Genomic DNA, 12,133 nt, shown 5'->3' with positions numbered 1-12,133 from the left:
GCTATCATTTAGAATTGAAAGACATTAAAGAGCTTCCCAGACAAGAAAAAGCTAGAGGGATTCATTACCACCAAACTAGTATTTCATGGTATGTTAAAAAGTCTTCTTTAAGAAGAAGGAGGAGAGGGAGAAGGGGAAGGAGAAGAAAAGAAGAGGAAGAAGAAGAATAGGAAGAAGAAAAACAATATGAACAATAAAATGGAAATACATATATTTCAATTCAATTTAAGAAACATAACAAATAAGCAGAACAGAGACAGACTCATAGCCACAGAGAACATTCTGATGGTTGCCTGATAAGAGGGGTGCTGGGAGCATGAGTGAAAGGTAAAAGGATTAAGAAGCACAAATTAGTAGTTAAAAGGAGTCATGGGGGGTGTAAGGTACAGCATAAGAAATATAGCCAATACTATTCTAATAACTATGGATGGTATTAGATAGGTACGAGCTTTATCAGAATGATCACTCAGTAAATTATATGATAGGATGTATACCTGAAATGAATATATGTCAATTGTAATTGAAAAATAAAACATTTAAAAAAATAAAATTACTTGTGTGGCTCACATTATATTTCTTTTGAGGGGTTATTGATTTGTTTTTAAATTTATAAATATTTTTTCAGTTATAGTTGACATTCAATATTATATTAATTTCAGGTATACAGTATAGTGGTTAGATATTCATATAACTTACAATGAAGTGATCCCCCCATAAGTCTAGTACCCATCTGCTACCATACACAGTTATTACAACTTATTGACTGTATTCTTTATGCTGTGCTCATGTTATGTTCCTTGTTATTCCAAATAAAGAGGGGCTGTGAAATTTACTCAGGCCACCATGCCTTCTCATCAATAGTTCTAGTTAAAATTTTGGTTGAAGGTTGTGTAGAGAGGTTGGAGCCATTAAAAAACAAAAATCCCAGGATACAAAAAGAAGAAGTTGGGAATATTCTTGTGGGATTGGAAAACTACAGTCCAGAAAAGCTATACCAGAAGTTTGCAGAGGTTTTAGTCTGAGCAAACGCTCCCCCCTCCCTCCCGCCCCACCACCTGCCCTCCCTTCCGAGGCTGGAATTTAAAAACCGAAGAAGGAGCCGGTGGGGGAAAGGTAACTGCCAGAAACTCAGAAACAGAAAAGAATGTCCTACAAGTTGATCACTGTTTGTCCAAAAACAAATGTTTATGCTAGCTACTTATGAAAGACGTGCCCTTATTCACAGCAGCTTTGGATGGAGAAAGGGAGGTAGGGGATCAATAATTAATACAGGCATGAATTTGTAAGGCCAAATGAGAATGGCCCAGAAGACCATCCTTGACCCAAGTCCAGTCCCTTTGTCTTAATCTAGAGAGGCATGGAGGGAACTGCTAGGGGCTATCATTGCTTTCCCAGCCGAGTGCCCCCCCAGTACAGGCCAGGGTGCTGCCCCCTTGCCGAGAGAAGAACCTCAGAAAGGAGACTTAACACCCAGCCAGTCGACAGAAGGGGACCCTGGGCTGGCACAACAGCACCAGGCCCTGCTTCTCCCTCCTCCACCCTCTAGTTCGGGGCCATCTAGGCCTCTGCTTGCCCTTAGTCACACCTCCTCCTTAGCCTGGTGTTCCCAGGCACTGGCTCCCCCGCTGGAAAGCCCGGGCTGGCTGGGAGAGTTCAGCCTTCACGGAAACCATCCCAAAGCTTTGAGTCAGGGCAGAGAGCACCTCTGGTATCACACTGTCCGGGTGTCGATGTCATCTACCCGCTCCCCCATTCATTTCGTGCCGGCTTCCTAGGTTTCTGCAGGTCTCCTTTACTATTTACTTTTGTGTTGGAAGCTATCTCCATGGACGCTTGTTCACTAATCATGGGTTCTTATCCATTTACTTGGCTCCGTTTTGGGCTCTGATGTCCTACTTAGGTCGGTCTCCGTCGGTGCACCAGGATCGCCACCGTCATTGCCCGACCCCCCCCCCCCGGAGCGCAGAACTCCACCCAGCCTGGAGTCTCTTCACTGGGACACCGAGGGGCCTAGAATTCCTGTTCATGGAGTCACTACTTTCAGTTAAAACCAGCATTCCACACTTTGTACAGTATATGATTGTCTAACCACAATGCTGTACACCAGAAACGAATACAAAATAATACTGTATGCAATCTATAATTTAATTAAAAAATAAAATAATTATCCCAGAAAATCTCTGTTTTACGGAAGCAGGGTGCACAAGTCTGTACACACTACCACGTTAGTGGAGAACCTTACCCAAAGGAAAGTCACATGGCTTGTCACGACTCAGAACAGAGATGCGCTGCAGGCCCTGGACACAGGAAATCACCCGCAAGTGAAGTTACAGAAAGGAAGATGCAGTCGGGGCTTTGAATACTCACAGGCAGCAGAACTCCAGGCGGAACGAGGCACTAGAAGAACTCGGGTTTATAATTTAACTTTTTCTCTGTTTTGTCACACCCTCACCTAATTCCACCTCCACCAAAATGGTGTTTCATGCCGCATTATTTTATCAGCAGTCGTTGATCCTCAGCTTAATCCTCTGACGGCTGTTTAAGTCCTAATTTCTGCAAGAATCATAGAATAAAGGTTTAAAGGACCCCAAGTCAGTCCAAACACAGACTTGGCCTCCACACAGATTGGGAGCAGAGACTTTGTTTCAGGCAACAAATACCAGGGCTGAACGTGCTATTGCAAATTACTTATTAAGATGACTTTCAAAACCTACAGAATTCGCAGCCATCCTAAAAGTGCCTCCTTTTCAAATTAATGTATTTTGTTTTCATTTTGGGTTTTGTGTGTATGTGTTGGGGAGGCACTGGGCTTGTGGTGGCTGCAGGAAAATTAGTTAAATTTACAGAATAAAATTTGAACTTTTGCAAATGAATAAACAGCCAAAACAAACACCACTTTGGGGGGAAAAATACACATTTTCTTATTTTGAAAAAGCAAGCAATGCCTAAGCAAAATACCTTAAAACTGAACTAAAAAGCTTTCCTAAAATAAACAACCCTGCTTGTGATCCTAAATTGGGACCATATGTAGATGGGAAGGCTACAAACGCAGCGCGCACGACGCCCATCTCGGCCTCCGCTGTTTGCCTGCTGCCGAGGAAATGATGATAATGTTGCCTTTGCTCCCGAAGGACCCTGAGTTTTTCAGATCCCAGTATAAGGAGGGAAGAAGAAAGAGAAGGAATGAAAACAAATACCATTCAAGACGAAATATCTGAACAATGACTTTTATTTTGCTTCTCTGCCAGCAGGCTCCACTCAGTTCAGATCTCTCCTGCATGTATAGGATGGGGCCTGACAAGCGCGGTATGTTTGACCGCGATGCGGGCCGTGTGGGGAAGTCCCCGAGAGGGACCAAGCTGCACTCAGAGTACCAGGATGGCTCTAGCAAACCATCTGGACCAGCCCCCTTCCCTGGGGCAAATCAATGAATAAGCCAATTCAGCATAGATAGAATCATTCCTTTGTTTTTCTCAATTACCAAATGCTGTGTGCTTTGGGGTCACTTGTCATGGGTCTAGAGAATGTGGGTATTGCAACACGAGTCCTCACCATTCTAAACAGCTTCAACTAAATTCTGTTACCAGGGAGGAGGAAAGTTGGGGCCATGACACCCATCTCTAATTGAGAGCCACCATCTGCTCATTTCCTCATTCCAGGACACACGTTTCTCTCCCCGTAGTGCTCCCCATCTCTTCCACTGGACCGGCACGTACATCCGACACGTGCTGACGTGGATGTGCTTTGCCCCCTGTAACTGGACGGCAGATCCTTGAGAGAGGGATTGTCTTCTGGGTGGGGCCGGGGGGGTGCCTGTCCTGAGAAAAATGAGTAGGATGAGTTCAAGTATTAATCTAATTATTTTACATTGAGAACTAGGTATTACTGCTCATTAAAAGCTCAGCTCCCCTGAGTCCCTGTTGCTTGCCGCCCCAAACGCAGGACTCTGAATACCGGAATGAAAAATACATAGCATCGTGAATTTGGGCTCTGTTAATTGTGCTGTTAGAAAATGTTGATGGGGTAATAAAGGCGCTAACATTTGTGGAGTGCTTATTCACTGCATACGTACCAGGTGCGGCACGGAGCTGAGCGTTTTACGTACAATCTCACGTGACCCTTCCACAAGCACACCATCTCCAAGTGAAAAAGACGGAAATTGAGATCCGAAGAGATTGGGATGTAGACTTGAACCCAGGACCCTAGCAGCAGGAAGCTGCACAAAGGATTTGTGTATGAACGGTTATCTCTTCTCTGTGGGTCCTCAGTAAATGAACGTCAGTTGCTTTTCATAACTATGTTTGAATTTTGGGACTCTGATTTTCACCCAGAAGTCAATGCAAAACAGGTCTTAATACTCAGAGCTGATTTTCAGGATGGATGTGTACAAAAAGTACTCTAAATTCTTTTTATTTTGTTCTTTTTAGCTCATTTAAATTACTTGGACTGAAGGAAGTAGACATAGGGGTATTAGACATATAAAATTGTAAAATCCCACACTTAAGTTGATCATTTCTTTCAGGTTTCCCCCCCTCCCACTCACACCCCCCCCCCCCACACACACACTAATAAGGGCTGATTTATTTGTCTTTCTCCAGCCCTTTCTCCAGCTTCTTTGCTCCAGGGCGGACAATGATTTAGTGAGACTGCCTGAGTGTGGAACCAAGAAGGAGAAACCCGAGGCATGAATTGTACAGAAGGTGACAGATTGGCCCTCTGACCTTTGAGAAGTGATTGCACTTTTTGTAGAAGTGTATGTGTTTACCCCAAGTCATGGAAAAAAACAAAACCTTTGGGGCCAGCCAGACCTCTTTCTGTACCACCCTCAGGATTTCCTGGGACTTGGGGTTCTTCATCCCGACTTCCCGGGGGACGGTGTCGTGCCTCACCCCTCCTGCCCCCGCTCCGCAGCCTCTGACACCAGATGTCAGACACCTCGTCTGCCGCACTTCAGCCTGGGTCTCCCCACTTTCTTCCCTTGTTTCCTCAGGTGCTCTCTCCTTTGTGCCTTCAGCTCTCTGTCAGGAGTCTGAGGGAAAAAACAAAGGTGGGCAGCATTAGTCAGAATAACCTATCTGACTGCTTCAGTGGCCCAGACGTTAACAAATGAAAAACGGGTCATTGCTTTAATAAAAGATGTATCCAGACGTGCTGGAGGAATGAGGGCCCAGACCACAGGGTATTTTTAGCGCCTGCTGTTTGTGGTAACATAAGTGAAAACTGCTGGATCCTTTCCCTTCAGCTGAATAGCTGGTATTCAGGAGACTGTGCCCACTCCCTGCCAGCCTCTCTTCACGGAGCTCCCTTTTTATGAGCTGGGTGACTGGCTCCTTGGCACCAGGCGGCCCCGCCACAATTCTCCTTTATTGCCCAGTCCTGTTGCCCAGTTGCATGGTTCCATGGGCAGCCCAGCGGGGCCGTGAGCAGCAGTGGGTACAGATGAGGCTGCTGGCTGTGAGCTGGCCAGGGTGCCCCCAGGTTGTGAGGCAGCATCTGCAGGGCAGGGCTGTGTCTGCACGCTCTAAACCAGCAGTCTTCAACTGATGCACTGCGAGGGCTTGTAAAACGTGCAGCACCTCCCTATTTAGTCAAGGGCGCTGGCCTCTTAGATTTTCAAATTTAAAAAACGCCAACAGCCAACACAGTAATGGCTGTCTGGTGTGAATGAATCAAAATTATACCTATTTTTGTTTCTGATTGGCAAAAAATAGATTTTTTTTTTGGTGTGCCACAGAGTTATAGTAACTATGTGTGCCACGAGATGAAAAAGGTTAAAAATCTCTGCTCTGAACCTTCTGGCTTAAGGCTGGCGCTCAGACACGAAGGAACCACAGCAGCGAGGACCATGGCTGGCACCCCATCTCAGCATCATCCGCAGACCACTGGTGCCTGGCTGGAGTGGGGTGCTGGCCCCTACCCACCCCCCAGCCCTGGTCGCTGACACTTTGGATCCTCACAATGAGCTAGAAAACATAAGGGCCCCTCTCACTTTGATGGGTCACTGTACCAATAGTTGCACTAGAACTAGAGCCAATGGCACGTTGGGAGGTGGGAAGCCGGTGTAAAGGGTGTGTAGGGCTTTCACACACCCCTGTGGGGGCTCTCCTGCTGCCATCATGGAGCGGAAACCGTGCTGTGCTCTCCGGTCCCACCAAGGTGCTGAGTGGCTCTGGGCAAGTAACGTAACCCCAGGATCACTTCCGCACTTATCATTGTGAGTAGTAATTCTTGTCCTCCTGAACTCATGGAAACCTTTTTCATATGGGTATAAAAGTACTCTGAAGCTTGAGAAACCATATTCCAAAAATGAGGGAAGTGGTGCTGGTGCCATTTGTTTTCTTCATTTCCAGCCAGCCTTGACTTCTATCAGAACCATCTCCACCAGCCCCAGCCTCGCATCCTCAAGAACATCGCTTGTGCTGTGAGAACTCCCCTTCACGAGGGAGGCACTTACCTACGATTCCTACAGAATTAGCTGGAATGAGAAAGGGTGTCTGTCACGTGGTCCTTTTCTTGTGAAATGTGATGGAGTGCCTCTTTAATTAGAATAAAACCTCAGATAAAAGGACTTCAACTGTAGCTATAGCTCTCTTATCTGAAACCTCAAATGGTATTTCTTTTTTTGACTCAGCTTTCTTTTTATTTATTTATTAATTAAATTTATTGGGGTGGCATTGGTTAATAGGATCATATAGGTTTCAGGTGTACGGTTCTTGCTACATCACCTGTATATTGCACTGTGTCTCCCTCCCCAGGTCAAAGCTTCTGTCACCAAATATTTGACCCCCTTTGTCCATCACTAACCCCCCCACCCCCTCTCTCAGGTAACCTCCATACTGTTGTCTATGAGGTTTTGTATGTTTATTTGTCTTGTTTGTTCATTTGTTTTCAGTTTTATATCCCACATATGAGTGAAATCATATGTTTCTTGACTTTCTGGCTTATTTCACTTAGCATGATATTCTCAAGATCCGTCCATGTTGTCACAAATGGCAGTATTTCATCTTTCCCTCTGGCTGGCTGGTGTTCCATTATATATATGCACCACGTCTTCTTCAGTCACCTATCAAGGGACACTTCGGTTGTCTCCATGTCTTGGCCACTGTGAATAATGCTGCAGTGAACTTAAGGGCACATCTATCTTTGCAAATAAATGTTTTCAAATGTTTTGGGTAGATACCTGGAAGAAGGGTTGCTGGGTCATATGTTACCTCTATTCTTAATTTTTGAAGAATCTCCTTTTGTTTTCCATAGTGGCTGTACCAGCTTACATTCCTGCTGGCCGTGAATGAGGGTTCCTTTCTCTCCACAGCCTCTCCAACCTGTGTTATTACTCGTCTTGTTGATAACAGTCATTCTAATGGGTGTCAGGTGGTTTAAAAAGCCTCTCAGCAGCCACACTGGGTGTCACAAACTCTGTGAACCAAGATGGTCACTTCAAGATCTCTCAGAGCTAACTTAATCTTATTTTATATGTGATATGACTAAGTCTGGCTCTCTCATTTTCCAGCTCCTTGCTACTGTAAGTGCAGTTTGTGAGCCAACATATCAGCATCACCTGGGAGCTTGTTAGACATGCAGAGTCTCAAGCCCACCCCTCCCTCACCCGTTCACTATGAATCTGCATTATGACAATATCCTCAGGTGATTCATGTGCACGGTAAAGCAAATTAAAAGGCGGGACTCACAAACCTCAGCCCACCCTCATTTATTTATGTATGTACTCTCCTTCGTTATGCAAAGGATTTGGGATGACTGGTATTTATAACTTACATGGGAGGGAGAGGCAAAGAACATGAGAAGCCGTAGCAGCTGGGACCATTGAATACAGGTGTGTCACTGTGCACACTTAATGCTCTGTGAGAACACACTGCTGCGGTACAGTAATGAAGAGCTAAAGTCATATTCCAAAGCTGCTGTTTATTTGTGAAAAATTCATAGTGAAAAATGTCCTTTAATGTAGTCAAACAATTGGATATTGATGTTTAAGGGGGTGCATCAGTGATCTGGATACTATGTTGAAAATCATGTTCTCCAATAAAGAAATGAGTGGGATGTTACTTTAACTAGAAACCTCAGTTCACTCAGATTTTGTTTCCTATGCAGTACATAGAGGAGGGTCAAATGACGTCAAGATAAGGTGATGTATCAGAGATGTATTCTACAACTAAACAATCAAAATGGCTGTTCAGAGCCAGGTAAAATTTTGGGGGTCAGTAGGTATTCAATTTCCTATTTTCACTTACCAGGTATTGGCAACTGGTCTTCAACGTCACTCAGCTGGAAAATGGGTTTGAAACTATAAGGGGCTTTTAATAAACCAGAAAAGTTAGTGCCCTTTTCTGAATAAGGAAGTACTAGAAGTGCTGAAGCCCAGGTGGTAGTGCTCAGGAGTCTTTCTGGGAGCTGTCATGTTGAGACCTGATTAGTCCATGAGTGGAAAAGCATGGAGCTGTGGTTGACCAGATAGCCAACTAAAATGAGGCTTAACCACCAGCTTAATTGTCATGTAGAGGAGGGAGAATGCAGGCACAAAGCAGGGGATGGGAACGTAGAAAAGAAATGAAAGCTATTGTAGAAAAACTCCAGAATGTGGAAAAGAGCTTCCTCAGATGTCTAGGAAGCATTCCTAAGACAGGCTAAGAAGGAGGTGTAGGGGCCCTATCCCAGATCAGACCAACCCAGGTCTCCTTCCCCTTCTCCCTCACTCCCTGCCCTGCATTGCCTCTGAACAGGGCAACTGCCTGGCACTTCATTGCCAAAACAATGCAAAGAAAATCCACCAATAATTTGATATCTGGAGCTCAGAAATAAACAGCTGCCTGGTACCAATTTTATTATATAAAGCAAATTTATATAAACAAAGCTAGGCTTAAAACTTATTTGGCAAGAATTAAATATTTTCTGTTTATTCTAGAGACATTTGTGGAGTGCATGGATGTGATGGAAACAGATAAATAAAGCATCATTACAGGGTAGAATTAATTAATTGCCTGGAATAATTTTAAAGCTGTAGTGAAAGGTCCTATCTTTACCAATAGCATTATTTTCCCAAAACAGGGAGCCTCAAACCTCTGGGATGTGTGACTCATTTCTCCCTTGTGCACTGTTTGAAATCTCTAATATTTCCACTCATGTTGTGGCCACCCTAACCCCAATCCTTGCCTCTTTACCCCTGTGTTTCAGCAACAGCCTCAAAGCAGGCTTTCCTAACTTTCCTCTAACCTACCTTTGCATAGTGGTCTTCAAAAAAACACTTGGATATATTGGTTTCAGAGCAGGAGCACTGGGATTAAAAAAAAAAACAACAAAGCAACTCCAAAAGTGATTCTGATGTGCACCCCTGGGTAGAAACAAAGGCTTTAAGCTGTTGCTAAATTAGTGTTCTACACAATATCCAGTTACTACATTGCTTTCCCACCCAGAGAGCTTTGGTTGCTGTTTGTCACTAGAGGAGCATTCATCCATACCTCCCTGCTTGGCACTGGCCTTCTCCCCTCCTGTCTAGCTCCTCCCTTTCCCAGCAGGGTTCAACTCTGATGCTCAGACATTCCATGCTCACACCCACCCCTGTGCCCTCAGTTGTGGATTTTTCTTTGCCACCTGTAAGCATGGATTCTATCTTTCATGATTCAACCCACGTGTCACCTTTTCCATGGAAGTTTCCCTGGGAGGTTCCTTGTTTCCTATATTTCTACATCATGTATACTCTACACTATAATGAAAATTATATTGGAGAACATGTCTTATTACATACCATTGTCTTATTTTGTTAGCCTTAAGTAACCAATGAGAACGAGGAACCACCAAGAAAGCGAGAAGATATAAATGTGAAAGATTTTCTATGGCACCTAACATAGCTATCGGTCTGTTGCTTCTTGCAGGAAGTCCTCTGTGTCTTAGATCTGGGTTAGATATTTCTCCTCCACATATCTGTGGCATCTTGCTGTTTCCCAGTTACATTATAAGTACATCAAAACTCTGCATTTTCCGTGTTTGTTTCTCCGTGTAGCCCCTATAGACCAAACACTAGGAGAGCAGGGCCCACGTTCACCTGGCTCACCCTCTAGTACATAGTCCAGGTCTTGAGATATGCTCAGTACATATTGTTTATAGAAAAATTAGTAATTTAAAAATATATGTGCAGCTGAGATGGGGACAAAGGGACCAAATAACTTCCATAGCATCCTAACATTTTGGTTGGCTTGGCTTCAGGTATAATAGATCAGCAAATCTAAACCATACAATGAATCAGATAACTAGCATTTGGTTGTATACTGAACTGTATAATTTTCTGATATATAATTAATAATGAACCTAATCAATTCATTGTAATTATCAAATTCTTTTCTTTATGTGGTTACTTTTCTTGTCTATAAAATTCAAGGTCCTGGGGAGCGAGAGATAGCATTTGTTGCTTCCACACGTCTCCCACAGTTCTTAACTCAGTGAGTGTTTCTTGATTCAATGTCACAAATGCAGTTTTTAAAGAGCCTGTGTTGCAATGTATCTGCCTGGTGCTAAACATCTGTTGCTTCCTAACAAGTGCTGCATTCATTTTAATGGCACTGGTGCACAGAAGTAAACAGAGCCTTGGCAGGCCTTCCATAAAGGAAACTGTGTTTGCTTCCTTCATTAATTACTAATGGAGCATTAAGACATGTATTCTCCTTTGAGCCAAGTTGGATAATTCCCGGCACTTAAGGCTGGGGTGCTTTCAAAAGTGGAGGCATGCATTGACACACCAGAGAGCGTGCCCTATGGCAAGCACAGTGGTGGCTGGCTTGCCAAGACTGCACAAAGCTTCGGATGGATCAATACCAGGTGTACTGGTCTGTCCAACCTTTCCCAGGTCTTGGGTTAATGTGGCATAATGAATATGAATCACTAGAATATTTCTGAAGGCAGTCACCGCAGTGTGAATCAGACAAACCACCTGAGAGATGCAGAAAGCTGAAATGGGTGACCGAAGGGTTACCAAGCACAAAACGGCAGACCGAGAGTGCCATACTAATAAGAGGAAATATGAAACAAAATATGATTAGTCAATTTTTACTTTACTGCCAATTAATAACAATTAAAATGAAAAATTTATACTCTGGGCCACGTTAATTAGCATAGCATCAAAATGCTAAAGTGGAAACCATGAGAAATAAAGTAGATCAATAGACGCTTACTGGTAGGTAAGTGTTGATAAGTGTAGATTCATAGATTCTTACTGGTAGATATTGATAGATTTTAACAGATAGCCCTTGGATTGTGATCATTTAGACAGATAAAATATGAATATGAACATAAAAGAATGTAATTAAGAATGCTGACTAGTTGGCTGCATTTAGACATTTATGGACTCTATAAAAATATATCATATTTTCAATGTCCACATGGAAAATTTACAAAAATAGCATCTTTTTTTTATTAAATGCAGAAAATCTGCAGGCTACTCTTTCTCATCACAAAGCAGAGAGATATAATATAAATGTAAACAAAACAACCCAGCCACTTGGTACTGGCTGTATTTGGGGGCTAGAGGGATTTGGAATTAAAGGAGGTAAGATTATCCTTTTAAGGATAAACTTTAATCTAACATAATAAATTAAGACAGAGGGACAAAAGTCACTTCCGAGACGCAATGTAACTTTCAGGACACTAAGATCTAGCCATGTTCCTATTAAATACATTAGCCTTTCTGGAGAAAAATATGTGTCAATCCAAAGTGAAGCTGGTTCAGCCAAAAAAGAAGGAAAAAAACAAAAGCAACTGTGAGAAGGCACAGCCTGGTGCTGCCCCTGCTCCTCTCAGGAGCAGCAGCTGGAATTCAATAATATGACAGGTTCGCAAGACCGTCCTTCTCGAGGTGGAAGTGTGGAGTTAGTTAGCCTGATTTGGGCTCTAGTTTCCTGCACACCGTTTGATGTCGATTTGGTCCTTCGTGTACGGCTCTGTGTACAGGATGATTGTGCGTTATGGGAGCTGGGAGTGTGGGGCCTCTGTGTCCTCATAATGTTAATGATAGGAATTCATTCCAAGAAATGATCTGCTCTTGTGCTGGAAAAGTAAGCTTCCTGTACCTTACAGGGTATTAAGGCTACAGGAAAAGAAAGATTCCAGGAGTTGATGTGCATTTGTATGA

The 12,133-nt window shown here is 43.4% G+C and overlaps 1 protein-coding gene across 4 annotated transcripts in view; it reads left to right on the top strand.

The window, feature by feature from the left end:
• Positions 1–12,133, top strand: part of LOC114492624 (neuroendocrine protein 7B2) — a 94,139-nt gene that overhangs the window by 65,125 nt on the left and 16,881 nt on the right. The gene's annotated exons all lie outside the window — the stretch shown is intronic.

This window comes from Phyllostomus discolor, chromosome 1 (genome assembly GCF_004126475.2).
Source record: "Phyllostomus discolor isolate MPI-MPIP mPhyDis1 chromosome 1, mPhyDis1.pri.v3, whole genome shotgun sequence".
NCBI lineage: Eukaryota > Metazoa > Chordata > Mammalia > Chiroptera > Phyllostomidae > Phyllostomus > Phyllostomus discolor.
Note: the sequence above shows the minus strand (reverse complement) of the source record. Positions and strands in the feature narration are given on the sequence as shown.